Source organism: Aotus nancymaae, unplaced genomic scaffold, assembly GCF_030222135.1.
Source record: "Aotus nancymaae isolate 86718 unplaced genomic scaffold, 86718_ANA_hifiasm-v0.15.2.pri h1tg000016l, whole genome shotgun sequence".
NCBI classification, from domain to species: Eukaryota; Metazoa; Chordata; class Mammalia; order Primates; family Aotidae; genus Aotus; species Aotus nancymaae.
In genome coordinates this window covers 25,793,064-25,813,126 of record NW_026988428.1, presented here as the reverse complement: position 1 = coordinate 25,813,126, position 20,063 = coordinate 25,793,064, and the positions used below count along the sequence as shown (strand labels likewise).

Below are 20,063 nucleotides of genomic sequence, written 5' to 3'. Positions count from 1 at the left end.
CACTAGTCTCACTCCTCACAGGCAGCTGCTTTCAACAACTTTCACTGTTTTTCTAGCACTTAGCTCAGTGTTTCTAGATGTCTATACTCCAATATCTCAACTATCAAACCATCACCTACTGAATACTTCTGGTTATTGGAGGCTTATCATCTAAATCACCACAGTCCCCAATTTTTCCTCAGCTGCACATCCTCCTAATATAGTTATAAAAGAATTTTTTATGAAATTAAAAGTGTTTACACTGTAATTCCCACATAAAATTTGTTTACACTGTGCCAACTAGTCTATAGGAAGTGTATTTCTTTTAGCATATCACTCTTAGTATTTTCTCAATATAATAATCTGTGTCTTCCTTCTATTTTTGTTTTATATTTCATTGGCAATTTTTTCAAGAAACTAGAATAGATCTATTGCGTGCTTTTTATTCATTCTGCTGTGTGTTGGGAATGACCTTTCAAACTGAGGTCATATCCATCAATTATGAGAAATTTTATTTTATTATTTCTTTTATAACTCTGTATCTCTCCCACCCCATTTCTTCTATTTTCTTTTCTTATATGAGATTAGTCCCATAGTGGATCTCCTATATTAAACTTTATCTTTTTGTTTTTATTGTAGTCTTCCAAAATTTCTATTATATTATCTTAATCATCTATTTTAAGCTTTGTTCATATTTTTGAGTTATAATCTCTTGCCACTTCAAAAAGAGAAACATCCAATGTAAACCTTGGAAATACTATGCTTTGTGAAAGAAGTCAGACACAAAAGGCCATATTTTTAAAGATAGACAAGTATTATATTCCATTTATATAAAATGTCCAGAATAGGTAAATCCATTAAGACAAAAAGTAGATTCGTAGTTGCCACAAAATTGGGGTGAGGGATTGGAGCTGACTGCTAGTGGGGATAGGGTTTCTTTACGGAATAATATTGGAAATGTTCTGAAATTAGTGGTGAAGGTTGCACAACATAAAAAAACACTAGAAGCCACTGAGTTGTACACATTACAATGGTAAATTTTGTTTTAGAAATTCTATCTTTATTTTTTAAAAGCATAGAAACTCTCAAACTATCTTGACTTAAAAATGGAAAATAACCAATGACTTTTGACTTACAGTAAAAAAGTCATCAATGTATGATTTGTGATACAGAAATATAATGATTAATGTCTATGTTTAATGACTAGATTATTACATACATTATGTTTAAAACCTGTATTTTAAGTTCATTTTTAAGACTCATATTTTATAAATATTTTCTAATTTTTTAAAAAGCACACATTTCCCTACATAAAACTTCATGTGTACAGTTTTAATGTTACCATTCTTATGACTCTACCATCATATTTAAGAAATACGCTTAAGCTATAACATAACAAATATTTTTTTAAATTACATTTCATCTTAGCACTCACATACTTATATAATTAATTTTGAAATATTAATTTCAAAGCAAAGAAAATGCCACAATGCAGACATGGTACTAAATGTAAGAAAACTAAAAAATTAATCACTTGAATAATATTTATCCTTTACAAAGTTATCTAGTTCTGTTCAACTTTTCACATAGCTGTATACATGTGCATGCAAAACTAGTGGATTGTCAGGCAAGACATAGCCGTTGGGAACACAACAATCTAACAGCCTTGGCCTGTCGTTTGATTGTGCCCTAGCTGAAACCTCCATTAAAACATTACAGAATAAAATTCACAGAAATGTCAATACTATAACTCCTAAGTTTATAGGGCCTGAACCAGAAAGAACATTGAGCATGAAATTAAAGGAAGGGGAATTCTTGACATTCAATAGAGGAAATTCTCTGTTCTGAGAAATGAGATGTAGGAGGTCAGCTAAGGGATCAAAGATAAATCACTAAAAGGATCACCCGCTTTCTCTGTTACAGAAGCATTTGCACACTCTCAGTCTGTCTAAATAAAGATGACTGAAGACATAATACAAAAGGTTTAGGATAAGCTACAGTATTCATTTGATAACTTATCTTGATAAGTAATAAATTAAATGTATCATTCCCTTTCCTATTCCCACACCCAGCTAAAGATCATTTTTATTCAAAGAGAAAAACAAAGTGGCAATATTTAAATTATTTTCAATTGTTTAAGAGTCCCTAACCTATTTGATGGCTTAGAGTATAAAAACAGAACAGATTTGGTCTGAACACTAATAGATGGCTGATGTTCTAATCTATGATCTTTCTGCTACCATGAAAACTGGATAACAAAACTAACTACTTCCCCCACTGATGACTTATAAACCATACACATCCTTTAAATTTTGACATAATACCTTTCTAAAAGGGAAAGCAGAGAGACTGTGCCACTTTCAAGTTGAAAAAGATGTACATCTTTGATCACTGCCATGGATACCTCCTGAGACTTCGTTCCCCACAACTCACGTCTTCAGAGTCCTTTCACTTTCATCAGAACAGTTACCCTCTAATATTTTTGCCAATTTAGGAATACCATGGTAGCTGTCTGGGAGGGTCTGGGCTCTGCATTTAGAAACAATGCAAAGCAATTTCTTTCAACACTTAGAGAAAATATTCAGCGAGGCATTTAGAAACTACTTCCCTCCTCCAAAAGAATTTAGTGTCATTAATCTTTGAATGCTTTATAAGAAGCAGGAAATTTTTCAATAATTCAGTAAATTACAACATTTCTACTTCCAGATTAAAAAGACACAAAACTAATACAGATGGTTTTGTTTTTGAAAAGCTTAGTAAAAAAATTGCAAGTTTTCATCTGAGCTTCCAGTTTATAGGACCCAATATTGCTTTCCTTTCTGAAATATAAAGAAATATCATTGTCTTTTAGATGCAAAAGAAGTTTAAGGTGCAGTAGTTTCCAATTCATAATTCTGAATTTTTTTCTGAACTTATTTTTCTATTCATTTTCTGTCAGAAGAAGCAGTACATTTACATTGATGAATCCAGATTACTTCATGAGTAGAGAAAACATTGTATTTGTCTTCAACTATTCTGGCAACCAGCATAAACAAGACTCCAATAAAAGATAAATTTTAGGTTTTACCTTCACAAGAGCCAAAGATCTGTCCAAAATATTGGCAGCCACAATAAAAGTTTCTGGAGAAGATTCAAACAAAGTTAGTTAAACCTCTTAGATCTTAATATTTTTTATATTCAATACAAAATGTTATTATTTTCAAGAGTTGCTTCATCAAGCTCAGCTCTTTTTTTTTTTGTGGTTGGAATTTCTATTCCTCTTTTAGGTTGAGTTTCAACAGTTCAGATAACTGAACCCATTCCAGACTGCCAAGACCTAAGACCCCAAATTCTTCACCAGGTGGGAGACGTAATGTCTAACCAAAAGGGGATTGGGTTGAGAGGAATATGTTAGACTCTTTCCTGTGTCAGGGACCTGCCAGCTCAGGCATCCAACCCTCCAATGCCATTGCCACCCCCTCCTCAGGTTCTTAGTCCCAGCTTCGTTCAGTTGCCTATACGCACACTCCCACTTGCAGTCCTTCTCTTCCATACTACTGGTGTCCTGGCAGCTGTGGGCTATGCCATTGCCAACAGATACTGAAGCGAACTTCTTCTTGTTCATCATATTTTGAGTTTCCAAAAGCTTTTCCTTGTTTTCTGATTGTCCTTTTCCATAGACCCATTTCTGTTTTAAAGAAAGATTTTCTTCTCTTATCTCCTTGAGGATATTAACCATGGCTTTTTAGTTTGCTTCTTTTGTTCCATTGACTGTCTTTGTTTTGTCCAGGTTTTTTTCTGTTTATTTTTCCCTGTCACTTAGTGTCTTTCCTCAAATGTCTACTAATTGTCAATGATTTGTTCATATGTGACAATGAGAAGTTGGTTGGAAGATGAGCATTAATGTGTGTTGGTAAGGGGAGGATATAAACTTTGCTTTCCAGGATTCTAGGAGGAATGAGGAGAAACAGCCTATTAGCCTTGCATTTAAATATGTAGGTTTTTGCATAATCCTATTATTCTTAGTACTTGAACTCAGGCCTACTTTACACGATGCCTGTTGTCTCTGAATCCAGAGACTACTTGGCTTAGTTTCTTTCACTAAGTCTGCTATTACCTCTGATAGATGTGGGTGGGGTAGCTTCCTGACTGCTCAGGGAAATGATGGGGACTAGGAAAGTTCAACCACTTTGTATATAGATTTTCAACCAATCATATTGTAATCACAGACCTCACCCCATGTTTCAAGCATTCAGCCAGGCAAATTAGATCAATTCTTACAGGTATCCCATCTCCAGCAGGCATTTGTTTGGATTCCTATTACTTCTAGGCTGCTAAGTCCATAATATCTTCTTCATTTGTTTACCATTTTTCAACTCTTTTTGAAATCTTTCATCCACTATTGTCTATAGTCTCTTTGTCCTTATGTGTTGTCTTTTATTCTTATTGATACCTTCATGAAGCTTTTAGAGATAAGAGCTGATGGCACAGTCAATCTGCCAAATGTAAATGAAAGAGCTTAATAGTTAACTGTCAACATTTTTAAAACATTGGACAACATAATAGGTTGGGAATATATGCTTTGGGACTATATATAATGCCATATATCATATATGGTATTAGCATATACTTTTGGTTCTACATTCAAAAGATAATCAGAATTTGGACAAGCTAGCAGCTAGCATCCTAATGCAGTGACATCATTTGAGACAAAGCACCACCATTTATCATGTAGATTGAAATGATGTTGCAACTGATAGAAGCCAACCTGGATTTATCTTGATACCTGAAGTCTAGCCAATAGCTGACTTCGGTTCCATACTATACTTGTGGGCATTTGGAAAAGAGATCCTGTCTAATGCTATTTGGTTCAATAAGTAAATGCCTAGGAGTCATTTTGAGTAATAGACTTTCATTCCCCTCCCCGCCAAATTTAAATCTGACCTAACAATTCATTTGCTACCTAAATATGTGCTCACCAGCCTCTCAACTCCCATCCAGGGCTGCCTTCTCTGGTTGGAGTCTAGACCATTGACAACACTGCATATGTAATAAGAAAAAGAGGGTGTAGAATGCAGGAGAAGAAAGCTTCCTGAACCTCTGCTGGCAGGAACTATCTTGGCTGATGTGTAGAACCATCTTGGCTTGTCTAAACATTAGTGAACAACAACCTTTTGTTGAGTAATCAGCTTCCTGTAGCTTATTATGTAACTATAGTTTTAAAATGTGAACCACATGATCCTGAGAAAAGATAACTGATCCAAATACCAAGATTAAGACCTAATCCCTTAACAGACCACAAGCACAGTTAATGAAGCTGGTAGAATATGTTCTGGGAACATGTGAAATGCCACTTTGAAGACTCTCAAAAGAGAGACTGGTGCTTTTTTCATAGGTAAGTGGTTAATAGCCCCTGTGTGTAGATGAAAATGTCCCCTTCCCTTATTTCTAACCCTATTTCTCTAACCACAGACAAGAGAGACCTCCCAACAATTAGGTTATACCCATTCTCCCATCCCTACTCTTTTTTCTACATAGTCTAAAAGTTCATCCATGTTAAGCTCCACCCCATCTTGTCCCAAGCTACCTACTCCATCAGCATATCTTATTTTTTATCTCTTTCCGTTTTATATTCTTCTTATTATTAAATAGTATCTCCACTTTTTCCTTATAAATGCTTTTTGCCTTGTGTTCTGCTTTGTCTGATATTAACTTAGTTATATCAGCTTTCTTTTGGTCATTTCGAAAACTGGTATCCATATCCTCATCTATTTCTGTGTGGCTTTAATTTAGGTAAGTAGGTAATTTAACTGGGGTATTGTATGTAAGCAGCATGTGGCTAAGTTTTTATTTTTATACAGTTTGATAAAACTTTATGATATCCAATCTGATAAAATCTGCCAGGTGAAATTAGCTGAATTGTATTTACTGTGGTACTAACATGTTAGAACCTTACAACAATCTTATTTTGTTGTTTCCATTTAGTTAAAGTTTTCCTTAGATTCCATCTTTATTATTCATTTAATAAACAGTTTTATGCATCCTTTTTTCCTCCGTGACAAACTAGATTTTTATACTTTATTGGTGGTTTTCATTAAAATTATAATTTTTAACAAAATTTAACAGTATTTTTTCCTCCCTTCCCAACCAGTCACACCACCTTTCACAATCCCTTCCTGCACCATAGTATTGTTGTTTAGAGTTTTCATTTTATCTTATTTTAAACACATTTTAAACACACTTTGAGGACTTTAAATTTTTAATTTACTAGTCAAATTCCAGCAAAAACTGAACTGTACAAGCACACACGTATGTACATGCACATTATACAAATGTACATAGCACATACTATGCTGTTCTTAATTCTGTGGATTTGTTCATGCTGGGCCCATCTAGAATGCTTTTCTTTCTCTTCCTCCACTTCTCCCTTCTCCCTTCTTGTTATTCACTAATGAGCACCTTAAGATGCATTTCTAGCTTCAACTTTTATAAGCAATTATAAAAGTTATGATCAGATGCCACTAGCACATTGCTGGGACTTCTACGGTTTTTTATATTTAATAATTACATAATTAAATAGTGATTTTATACACTAGGCAAATAGTCACATGTGGGTGGTGACTGTGTAATTTGTGTTATATGCTCTCAGTGCCTGACATATAGTAATTTCTCAATATATGTTCATTGAAGGAAAGAATAAATGAAAAAACTACGGGCTTGTCTAAGGGTAAAAAGTAATTAGGCCTGAATACTTTCAATTAAGATTAGTGGTTATCTACAGCTTCAGAATTAGCCAACCATAGGAAACCCAAGTGAAACTTAAATAAATAAACTAGGATTTAAAACTTTAATCAGAAAATAATACTGAAACAGAGGATGTACACACTAGAATGTTTGTGTGTGGGAGGGGGTGTGTACAGACACGCGTAGATATATGCATTTTATTTTGTTCAATTTTTTAAAAAGATACTTCTCACCAGATTCTGAGGCAAAGCTCCTTCTGGAGATGCAATTGATAGGGCATAAATCAAGAATGGAAGAGGGGAGCTTGCAAGGTAACAGAGATAAATAAGAAAATATTAATGTGACTGCACTGAGAAATATCTGTCATTTAAAAAAAGATAAAATGACACAGAAACACTTATAAAACAGAAGATAGAGTCAAGAAAAATATGAAAAACAGCAAAAATTTAAAGAAAGAGAACATAGATATGAATATTAGACCATTGAACTCTGACCTTAAAATAGATATAGAAAACATCTTAACAATGGAGAAAATTGATAGTCAATATTATAATATTAAAATATCATTAAATTACGTTATGTGAAACTAAAAGTAACAAAGATGAAAAATGAAAAAATTTACATTTGGTGTCAAAGGAGCCAGCTGAAGCCACTACTGTCATACATTCTAATAAAAGCCTTAAATTTCAATAATACTCAGCTCTGGCTGCCCAATGTCATTGTGCAGACAAGCACCCTAATGCATAAGCCTTCTAAAGCTGTCAAATAGAGTAGCTGAAATTAAATGCCACTTTTTCTGAGGTGAATTAATGGACAGTCTGGTGAAATTCAAAAGCTTTTTAATGTATAAAACTTGATAAATGGAAGTATGCCATCAATTGACAAAAGTGTAACAACCTATCTAGATGGATAGTATGTAATTTCTGTACAGGTCTCTGTTTAGTAAATACATCATTGTATAATGATCAGGAATCTTGCTCCTATAAAGGAACATAAAGATTTTTTTTTAAAAAAAAGAATTTCCCAAAGGTCAAAAGCTAACAGATAACTATCAGCAAACCAAATTTTAGAAACCTTCAAACTGCCAAAGATAGTGGAGTGGCATTTTCAGAACTCTTAAAAAGAAAGCATGTGCTATTGTGAATAGTGCTGCAATGAACATACATGTGTATGTGTCTTTATGAAAGAATGATTTCCATTCCTTGGGCACATACCCAGTAATGAAATTACTGGGTCGAATAGTAGTTTTAAGTCTTTGAGGAATTGCCACACTGTCTTTCACAATGGTAGAACTAATTTACACTCCCACCAATAGTGTATTAGTGTTCCTTTTTCTTTGCAACCTCACCAGCACCTGTTATTTTTAGACCTTTTAATAATATATATTCTGACTGGTGTGAGATGGGATCTCATTGTGATTTTGATTGGCATTTCTCTGATGATCAGTGATGTTGAGCCTTTACATATGCTTGTTGGCCTTCTGAACTTAAAATTAAAAAAAAAAAAACCCACGTGACCCAAGACTGCTAGAGTCTACTCTCAAGTTGTCCCTACTGCATGGTAGCTGCAGGGGTCTTTCCACCATAAACCAACATCCAACATCTTTTCCATTCAAATATCTTTCTTCAGAGAACAGTAGGGACTGACTGCTATCTAGAATATCAATGACTGAAGGATTACAGGAAAACCCTGAATGAAATCTTTGGATGTCCTGTAAACTAATTACTCACTTTAGTGATACATAAATAATAGCAAGATGGAGAAGATGAAAGAACTGTTATTTAAAAGGGCAAAATATAATCACCAAGAAGAAGCAGTAGTTGCTGTGGATTTTAAATAATTACAATAATTTTTGGATCAAAGCATGCTTTGAAAAATGTCAGCTCTTCACATATAAAAAAATGAGAAAGAATACAGACAGAGAAGATAAAAAGCATAAAACATCTGATGTAAAAATGGTCCAGAAGTATTAGGATTGTTTAGGCAGATGTAATTTATTTGTATTAATGTCATTCAACAAATATCTATTGTGTATATACTTGCCAGACCTAAGGCCAGGAACTGCACTAAACAATAGTAATATAGTGATGAACAAATAAGAAAATGCCAACTGCCCTCTCAAGAAAGATAAAAATTTATATAAACAAACACAAGCAGCAAAGTAAAGCAAAAGATACCCAGAATGCAATGGAGCATGAAAGAGACTCAATTATTTCTAGCATTACAGATTAGACCTGAAACATTTTTATTTTGTTTATATAAAATTTCAGAAATAGAATAGTTACCTTCTGACTGATGCTAAAATGTGAAAGGAAAACACAATCAAGAAAAGCATCAAAATCTTACCTTCTGTTTTCCCCTTCATTATCTTAGTAAATCATTTAAAACTTACCTGAGGCATCCTCTTACCTGTCTTTTCTCTCAGTTTCACAATACACCTACAAATACACACACACAGGCCCTAGAGTAATTTCTACATAGTCATGCTGCCAATCACTTATCACATTTATAGTCACTAATCTTAACCTGTAGTCTCCAGGACCCCTAAGTCTTCTTAAAGAAAAAAAGCTTGTCTTATTCTACTTTGCACCACCAGTGTCTGCATAGTCGCTAGCATATTCCAGACAATCATAGATGCTTGTTAAAAAAAATGCATGTTTGAATGAATGAGTAGCTCTTAAAGAAGAGATTGAGAGTAATAGCCAAAGTGTAATGGTCAGCATAGCTAAACTGAAATACCTCATCCGAACCCACTGACTACATTTTCTTACTCTGCCAACTTTCTTAGATCTAATCACATTGGCCACCTCACTGCTCCTCAAACACACATGGCACACTCCTGCCTTAGGTCATCTGCACTAGCCATCCACTATCTTCCAGGTTTTGTAGCATACATTGTCTCATTTTCAAGTCGCTTTCTCAATGCCCAGCTTGAAGATTCTACTTCAAATATGCCCAAGCTCCTACAGGTTTCCCATATCCTGCTCTATTTCTTTTTAATTTTATATTTAGTCACCTTCTAGCAAACTATGTTATTTATTTATGTGTTATGTTTATTATTTACCATATCTTCACACATTTCCATTAAAATGTAAGCTCCAAGAGACATATTTTTTCACAGGTGTGCTTAGAACAATGACTGGCACATTATAGATTCTCAATAAATATTTTTTTCATGAGTGAATCCAATAAGAAAGCATAACACAATTAAAACAAGATGTGTTTACAAGCCATAGATATAGCATTAAAATTATAACATTGAAAATAAACTACTTATTTTATTTAATAAAATTTTTTAACCAAGAAAGTGAAAGATCTCTACACTGAAAACTATAAATATTGATGAGATAAATTGAATAAGACACAAATGAATGGAAAGACATCCTGTGTTCATGGATTGGAAGAATTAGTATTGTTAAAATGTCCTTACTACCTAAAGTGGTCTATAAATACAATACAATCTCTATCAAGATACCAATGACAATAGGAATGTTTTTTCTATTTAAACATTCCTAACATTCATAAGAATCCACAGAAGACACCAAATAGCCAAAACAATCTTGAGCAAAAAGAACAAAGCTGAAAACATCACACTATCTGACTTTAAAATATACTACAAAGCTAAAGTAACCAAAACAGCATGAGACTTGCATGAAAAACAGACACATAGACAAATGGTACGAAATAGAGAACCAAGAAATAAATCCATGCCCTTATAACCAATTGATTTTTGACAAAGATTCACAGAACATACAATGGGGAAAGGACAGTCTCATTAATAACTGCTGTTGTGACACATAGATATACATATGCAGAAGAATGATATTATACCCTTATCTCACACCGTATAAAAAATTAACTCAAAATGGACTAAACACATAAATATAACATTGAAAGTATGAAACTATCAGAAGAAAACATAGGGGAAAAGCTCCATGACATGGTTCTGGGTGATAACTTTTTAAATATAACCCCTAAAGCACAGGCAACAAAAGCATAAAATAGACAAATGAAATTATATCATGATAAAGCTTCTGCATAGTGAAAGGAAAATATCAACAGAGTAAGAGAGAACCTACAGAATGGGGGAAATATTTGCAAACTATTTGTCTTATCAGGGGTTAATAGCCAAAGTATGTAAGGAGTTCAAACAACTCAACAGCAAGAAAACAAATTACCCAATTAAAAAATGGGCAAAAGACCTCGATAGACTTTCCAAAAATAAACATCCAAATGGCCAACATGTATATGAAAAAATGCTCAACATCATTAATCATCAGATAAAATGCATATTGAAACCTCTCACCTATCACGATGAGTATTATCAAAAAAGACAAAATTTAATTGTTGGCAAAAGTGTGCAGAAAAGGAAACCCTTGTACATTGTTGGTGGGAATGAAAATTAGTACAGCCATCATGAAAAACAGAATGACAATTTGCTAAAAATTAAAAGTAGAATTACCATATGATCCAGCAATCCTACTACTAGGTATATGTGCAAAGGAAATAAAATCAGTAAGTTGAAGAGACATTTGTACTTTCATGTTTATTGCAGCACTAGTAACAATAGCCAAGATATGAAATCAACCTAAGTGTCCATCAACAGATAAATGAATAAACAGACGTGGTACATATAAACAATGGAATACTATTCAGCCATAAAAAAAGAAAAAAATCCTGTACTTTGCAATGACTTGGATGAACCTGGAGGACTTCATAGTAAGTGGAATAAGTAATGTACAGATATACAAATACTGCATGGTCTCATTCATACATAAGATCTAAAAAAAATTGATCTTATAATAAAATTGCATAGAACGGTGGCTACCAGGGCCTGGGGTGGTTGGAGGGTGGGTGGGATGTTGAGGCAACGTTGATCAAAGGATACAAAATTTCAGTTAAAGGGGTGAAAGAAATTCAAGGGACCTATTGTACAACATGTTGACTATAGTCAATATTATATCGTATTTTTGAAAAATCCTGAGTAGATTTAAAATGTTCTTACCACAAAAATAATAACTATGTGATGTAATGCATGTGTTAATTAGCTAGAAATAGTCATTTCACAATGTGCATATACTTCAAAACATCGTGTTGTATTAATACATGGCAAATACACACAATTTTATCTGTCAACTTAAAACGAATTAAAATTATAAGGGGATGTCAATGTTTCAACTTTGCTTACCAAAAAATATAAACTCCATGCAGAATTTAGAAACTTAAAATTGTATAGGTACAACTTTTCAAAAAAATGTAAGCCTGGATTTCAATTCTTCCAAGACTTTTCAAGTGTAAGTTTCCCTTCCCACCCACATCAATTTTATAATGACCTGGAAACCCCATTTCTCCTCTTCTTAAAACACTGACTACAAGATGAATACTATGGTATACAGTAATGCACTCTGCTAAAATCGCTCAAGAAAATAGCTGCAAAGGAACACATGTTTACTAACAAATTATGCCTCTTACTTTTAGGATTAGAATTTATTCCTCAGTCAGGTAAGTCTTAAGCAGAAGGGGAATGATAGGGAGTTGGAAATGGATTTGGGGAATAAATAAGTAGGCTTGGAGATGAGGATTTGTCAACCTTTGGATAGTCAGTTTTACACTGAAAACAGAAAGACTAATTTTCCCAGGCAGTTAAGTTCTCTACCGTTAGTAATAGGTACTACAGTATTGGGTGAAATGAGGCAGCAGGAGAGAAACAGCAAAAAGGCAGAGATGACTGTATTACTTTGGTAGGGCTGCCTTAACAAACTGCCACAAACCAGTCACCTTAAACAGAAGTTTATTGTCTTACAGTTCTGGAGGCTAGAAGCCTGAAATCAATATGTGGGCAGGGTTGGTTCTTTCTGAGAGCTGTGAGTGAAAGATCTGACCCAGGAGTCTCACCCTGGCTAACAGATGGCCATCTTCAGGTTCCTGCGGTGTTTTCCCTGTATCTTTACATAGTCTTCTCCCTATATATATCTGTGTCCAAATTTCCCTTCTTATTAAGACCCCAATCATATTGAATTAGGATCCACCCTCATAACTTCATTTTAATTTGCTTACCTCAGTGAAGATCCTATCTCCAACTAAAATTGCCTTCTTAGGCACTGAGAGTTAGGATGTCAAAATACAAATTTAGGGCAGGACGTGTCACAATTCAACCAATAACAGTAATTAAAGCTTTTTTGCACACCTGTGTTCCAAGAACTTTATATGTTGTCTCATTTTATCCCATTAGTGTTTCAGGAGAATCACATTTTGGTAACAGAGATCTGAGTCTTATTACTGTGACTGGCCAAGCATTTTATTCTGTACAATAATACACTTGACCTCCCTTGAGTGCCTGTAGTAGACAAGTCACTAAAGTAGAAATAGAAGATATTCTTAATGAAGTATTGCAATCATACATTTGAAACTTTCTCACCACAAAACTTTCAGTGAAAAATAAAAATTGATATTGTAACTTGAGGCACTAAATTTAAGGATTTTTTTTAGAATTCAAATCCTGAAACCCTTGGTACATTCCTCTTATGTTTGCAAAATATTCACATTTCATTGTTTCTCTGAATAAAGTGCAATCTGTTTTGAGCCCCCATTCCCTAGGCTGGCAGGCAGGGCTGGGGCTGGTGTGAGTTGATAGAGGTACCTGCCCTTTGATGAAAAATTCAAGAGACACCAAAAAACTCAATAGTCAAGATAGATTTTATTTTAGTGTTGTATTTAAAAAAATTAAAATTGACCCAAAAAATTTATGTTGAACAAAATATAAAACATTTAAGTATAGACAAGATCAGTATGACTGATTTTTCTTTTGTTTCAGTCTCCAGTATAGCTCTGTCCATCACTCTTACTGATTCTGTCTTCATCTAGAATATTTGGTTCGTTTTGAATCTTTTAAAATTAATATCAATATGTATGTATTAAAATATTATTCATTTGATTACTAAGAGCTTTTGGGGATTTTTTTGGTGCTGCTTTAAATGTTATGCATGGGTAGGTGTCTCACCTACCTCATTGTGACCCTAACCCAGCTGGCAGGACATTCAATATTAATTGTTTGGGGACTGGGCTTTCCTCTGCCAGTGATTGATCCCACAGGGGCCTGGAGATCTCACACAAGTCAGAATATTTGGGATAAGCCCTCTGGTCTTCAATTCACAATGGTTACTGTAATGGATGAGTGCCATTATTATGCAAACATTCTCTTTCATTTGCTATGTTAAAAAAAAGCAGGGGGAACAAAAATCTTTCTCAACCCTACACTCACCTCTAGTTACTGTCCCATAACTCTGCTTCACTTTGAGGTAAAAATCCTCAAAAGGGCCATCTCACACTTACGAAAACCACATACTCAATTTTATTTTGTTTTGTTTGTTCGTTTTGAGACAAGGTCTTTCTGTTGTCCAGGCTGGAGTGCAGTGACATGGTCACAGCTAACTGTACCCTAGATCTCCCAGGTTCAAGTGATCATCCCACCTCGACCTCCTGAGAAGCTGGGACTACAGGCCTGTGCCATCATGCCTGGCTAATTTATTTTATTTTATATTTTTTGTAAAGTCAGAGTCTCACTGTGTTGCCCAGGCTGATCTCAGACTCCTGGACTCAAGCAATCTGCCCAACTTAGCCTCCCAAAGCACTGGGATTACAGGCATGAGCCACCACACCTACCCCTCCCCTCATTTTTCATTTTCTCTTCAAACTACTTCAATTTGGTTTTTCTCCAGAACTTCATGTTGTCAAATCCAATGGTTGCATGTTTGCCCTAATTTTATTCAATGTAGTTTATCATTTCCCATAATTGATTACAGGTTGATTTCTTGGCTTCCATGTCACTATGTTCTTCTGACTTCCCTCCCACATCCTTGGCCAACCTGTTTCAGCCCTTTTTGTTGGCCACTTCACTCTTAATACAATTCGGAATGTATTTTAGGGCTCAATCCTTAGCCACCTTTTCTTTTCTGTCTATATCATGCCCCTAAGAGTCTCACAAATCTCAAGACTTCCCATGCCACTTATAAACTGGTGATTCCATGTCACCAACCCTGGCCTCTTTCCTGAGCTCTTTACTTACAAATCAAATTACTCATTTGCCATTTCTATTTAGATATTTAATAAGAATCTTAAACTATGAACAAAGCAAGTGTTTGCTTTTTCCTCTCAAACCTGTTTTACCCCTAATCTTCCTTATTCTTAGTAAATGGCACCGCCCCCACCCAGTTGCTCATTCTAGCCATCATGCTTACTTCCTCTCTTTCTCTTACAGTACACAGTCCCACTACATGCACTGCTGATACTGTCTCTAAAATTGCAAATCTAACCACATCTCACTGTCTGCAAAGCTAAAGCCCTAGCTAGTCCAAATCACCATAATCTCAGAGTAGGACTATAAAAGTAGCCTCTTAGCAGATCTCCTTGCTTCTAGCCCAGATCTGTATCTCGGCTAGCTTTCAGAGTGATCTTTCTAAGGTACAAATTTAGATTACAGCACTGCTCTGCTTTTTCTTGGACTTTCACTATAAACCCAAACTCCTTCTCATGGACTATTAGGCTTTATATGATCCAATACTTGACTACCTCCCAATCTCATCTCCTAACATTCTTTGTGTTCTAGGCAAACTTTTTTTTTCCTTGAACACACCAAACTCATTGGCACTTCAGAGCCTCATTTACTGTTTCTTCTACCTGGAATGCTCCTTCTCTTCCACTTTACCTCATTTAGGTCTCAAATAGAATGTCACCACCTGTGAGAACTTTTGTATTCACTCTCTGCTCATGCTGTTTATTTTTTCTCCTTTTTAAAATGATTTAGCTAAATATTTTACTTGTTTACTTGCCTGCTATCTCTTACCACTATAAATTGAACTGTATGGGGCAGGCAATTTGTGTATATTGTTCATGGACGTATCTCTTGAACTGGAACAGCGTCTGTCTCATAAAACTACTCGATAAATATGTGTCGAAGGAACAAATGGTTAAATTGATAACTGTATGAATTAATAAATTAATTAGTCAAGCCTTTATGGTCCCTTGGAGGTGATATCTCTGAAACCTGGGAGTCACATCTGGGATTAACAGCCTGGGTGCCTAGTGTGCACCACACAGCCACTCTCCTCTGAGGGCCCATGCTCTCCCCAGGCAGCTGCTGCCAGAAAACAGGGAGCATGGCTCTATGTCCTCAGAACCAGAAACACTCTTCCCTTCTCTGTCTCCCAAGAAATCCTCAAAAGTTTCCTTTTCCACTCTAGGTGGGCCTATACCTATTATATCCTACTCAAGCAAACTCACACAGACACACACACACACACACACACACACACACACACAGAGAGAGAGAGAAAGAGAGAGAGAGCGATAGGTAAGTGTAATAGGATTCTCTAGAGGGACAGAACTAATAGATGTATATATAAATGGGATTTTATTAGGATAATTGACTCACATGATCACAAGGTGAAGGCCATCCATAAGCTGAGAAGCCAGGAAACCAGTCCAAGTCCCCAAACCTCAAAAGTAGGGAGGCCGAGAGTGCAGCCTTCAGTCAGTGGACAAAGGCCAGAGAGTCACTGGTGTAAGTCCAAGAATCCAAAAGCTGAAGAACTTGGAGTCTGATGTTTGAGGGCAGGAAGCACCCAGCACAGGAGAAAGATGGAGGCCAGAAGACTTAGCCAGTCTAGTCCTTCCACATTCCTTTGCCTGCTTTTATCTTAGCCATGCTGGCAGCTGATTAGATGGTGCCCACCCAGATTGAAAGTGGATCTGCCTCTCCTAGTCCACTGTCTCAAATGTTAATCTTCTTTGGCAACACCCTCACAGACACACCCAGGAACAACACTTTGCATCCTTCAATCCAATCAAGTTGACACCGAATATTAACCATCACAGTAAGGTTCAGTTTCTGAGTTTAGTTCTTCACAATTTCTGCCTCAAACTGTGAGACGATAAAGGTAAAAGCTTGCCTGACTTACTGGGATTGAGCTGGAGGGATCTCTTTTATTTTATCAGGTCACTTTATTCCACACAACTTAGGTCATGTAGACTTATTGTACTATTTTTCCCTTAATATCTCAGAAGAATTTTGTCATCTGTGGATCATATTAATTAACTCTCCAGAATATCTGATAAAATGTTTTAAATATTCTTATTCTTATTCAAATTCTATTTAAGGATGTGTCTACTTACTATTGTAAACACACACACACACACATGCACACACAATTTAGCAACTGAAACCAACCATTTGACTTTGTTCACAAAGCAGGGGATCAAGAATATAGAAGAGCTTGGCTGTGTACTTCTCACTTGGGATCTTTTAGATGAATGTAGTAAGATCTCGATTAGAGGTGCAATCAACCCAAGACATTTCACTTACATGTAGACAATTGAGGCTAGCTCACAGACTGGGAGCTCAGCTCTAGCTTTTAACCAGAGCAACTATATGTGACCCCTCCAGTTTGGTGGTCTCAGGTAGTCTGACTTCTTACCTGGTGGCTCAAGTGTCCCAGCAAACAAGGCAGAAACTACATTGCACTTTTTACCTAGTCTGGAAAGTAACGCAGCATCACTTTAGACACAATCTAGTGGCTGCAAGAGACTAACAAGTCACCCAGATTCAAGCAGAAGAGACAAAGAGCCCATCTCCTGACGGAAAGTCAAGTTCACCATGTAAGAAGAGTATATGGGATGAGAGATACTATTGCAGCCGTGTTTGGAAAACACAATCTTTTACAGAATTCAGGATCATCAGTGGTCTTAGTGTGTACACGAGAGATAACAGCAAGGCTGCCTAAGGCCTTTAAAGAAATAAAATTAGTTTCACATATGTATCATTTCCCAGTTAATTTGAATAAAAACAACTTTTATTACTAACTCCTTTTTTAAGCTGCCACCTTGTTAACATGCTTTGAAGGAAAAGAGTTAATAGCCCTAATGCAAGATTTTGATTTTCTCTCATGGACTCTGCTGAAGAAAGAGAATTAATCATAATGAAAGGCTTATTAAATCCAGGAGGAAGTGGTGGCATACAAACTATTCCTATCTAGTAAAAATATCTTTTTAAAAGAATAGCTCTTATAGTTGCCATTCAGGATAATCAGGAAAGAAAAAGAAAAGCTTTTAATTAATTGCAAGAAAACAGAGAAAATATATATATAGATATAGTACTCAGAATATATATGTGTGTGTGTGTGTGTGTGTGTGTGTGTGTGTTTCCCCACATGCACTCACATGCACATACACGTTAGACTGTGGTAAATACTATATCTATATCCACATCTCTATTATATCCATACCTATATCCCATCCTCACATCAACCTGCAGTTGAAGTAGACTCAATAGTTTCCCAAAGTCATGCAGCTAAGCTAATTTGTAGAAGAGCCAAGTCTAAAGTCAATATTCAATGATTTCAAAGCCTGTACTCATTCCACATAATTTATATTAAAATACTAGCATAAGTACATACTTTTTCTTAATAGTCATCTGAATGCTTCCTCAAGATAACTTTTCATTTATAACGTTTTCTAAAAAGTTCCTCAATAAAAGACTCTTTAGATAAGTATGCAACTTGCATAAATGAAACACAATTTCCTTGAAATACAATTATTTGTTTCCTATTGGCTTTATCATCATTAAAAACTCCCAGGAAATTCAACACGTATTTGTGAAGGTGAGAATCTACACTTTATAATTAAATTCATTTGCCATGGTTTGGAAGTCCCATCCTAACTTCATAAAAGGAAAAGTTAAAAGCAACAAGGAACTTGATTTTTTTTTCTCCTTGCATAAAATTTGTCCACTGGATAGGTAATTCCTTCTTCAAATCCTTCCAAATGACTTTACTTTGCTTAGGTATCCAAAAACTACACAAATCAGTTTATACAAGATTAAAGAGAGAAATCTGAAAATGTATATTCATTAGTACACAATTTATACAATCAAATCTCCAAAATCCTTTACCATTTCAGTATTTTATATTAAAATATTTTCATTCTATTTCAATAATGCCTTAATAAATCATATGTTTTCAGAATATGAATTATTATTACTCCCTTAGGATGACACAGGCAGGCCTTAAATGCTCTGCTGTACCTAGTTTATGCCCGTGTCGTATTAATTATAGACTTCTGGTATTTCAATCTTTAACTTTACTACTTTAGGCACCTAAATGCCATGCCAATTTTGGGCCTGTGATGCATACTACAGTGTCTGACAGAGAACTGCAGCTATGAATGACTTAAGCCAGGTAAGCCATGCACAAGTAATAGGTTCCTTTTGGTAGGTAACCATGGCCCTCTCCTCAAAAAAGTCTTTAGATAGGTGGAAATTAGCTACCCCATCCCTTACTTCCAGGTTATAATGACATTTATTTAAGTATAAATTCTGCCACATAAACATTTATTAAACATTTCTTAGCAAGGTCAGAAAAGGTTATATAATTTGTTCTGTAAAATTAGTGCAATCCCAGCAGTTTGTCCCTTAGAGACTTCAACCATTACTCTGCATGAAAGGTCCACCAAGGAAGTAGCAGCAACATTCCAGGACAGGATCTGGTTACTTTATTATCAGTCAAACAACCAGAAGTCTTTCTAATCTATGGGTGGACCAAGATTCCTCTAAGGTTTTAAGAGCACACTATTTTCATGGACGCAACTAATTATGCTTAGAAGCCTATTAAACTAGGTATCAGATGTTGACCAAATTCCAAAAAATTGAAGTGAATATGGTAGCACCTAAGCAGTGAGGCTTTGTGGAAAAGTGGCCAGTTAGAACATACATTATGTGCATTATTAGGGTAACCTGCTGCCTCCATAGGTAAATTTTGCATAAAATTGCACGTTCATATATTTACATGGAATTTACTAAAGTGTTTTGATGCAAAAGTGGTTCAAAACAAGAACCATGACAATTTCTCCTCAATAAATCACACATTTACCCAGCCTACTAATGATTTAACACCTACACCATGCTAAACACCCACCGGGATCACAAAGCTAAATAAGATATTGTTCTTACCTTCAAGAAGTTTACAAGATATTGTTCTTACCTTCAAGAAGTTTACAAGATATTGTTCTTACCTTCAAGAAGTTTACAATCTAGTAAGAGAAACACAAGCAGATTTATGATTACAGTAGAAAGTGATGGATGCTAGAGTAAAGGCACACCCAGGGTGCCAATGGGATCCCAATGTATCAGATTCAAGAGTTTGTCTAATTTGTCTTTTCAGAAGACATTGTTCTTAAAGTAGTATTTGAAGATTGGTATGAATTAATTTAATGCACTATGTGCATAAAATAATTTTAGATAACAGTAGTGGAACAGATATGAAAGCGCAGAGGTTGGAAACCTCACTGTCTATTTTAAAAGCTGTTACATA

The 20,063-nt window shown here is 35.3% G+C and overlaps 1 protein-coding gene across 1 annotated transcript in view; it reads right to left on the bottom strand.

Annotated features, from left to right (window-relative positions):
* Positions 1-20,063, bottom strand: part of CAPS2 (calcyphosine 2) — a 101,155-nt gene that overhangs the window by 29,862 nt on the left and 51,230 nt on the right. The gene's annotated exons all lie outside the window — the stretch shown is intronic.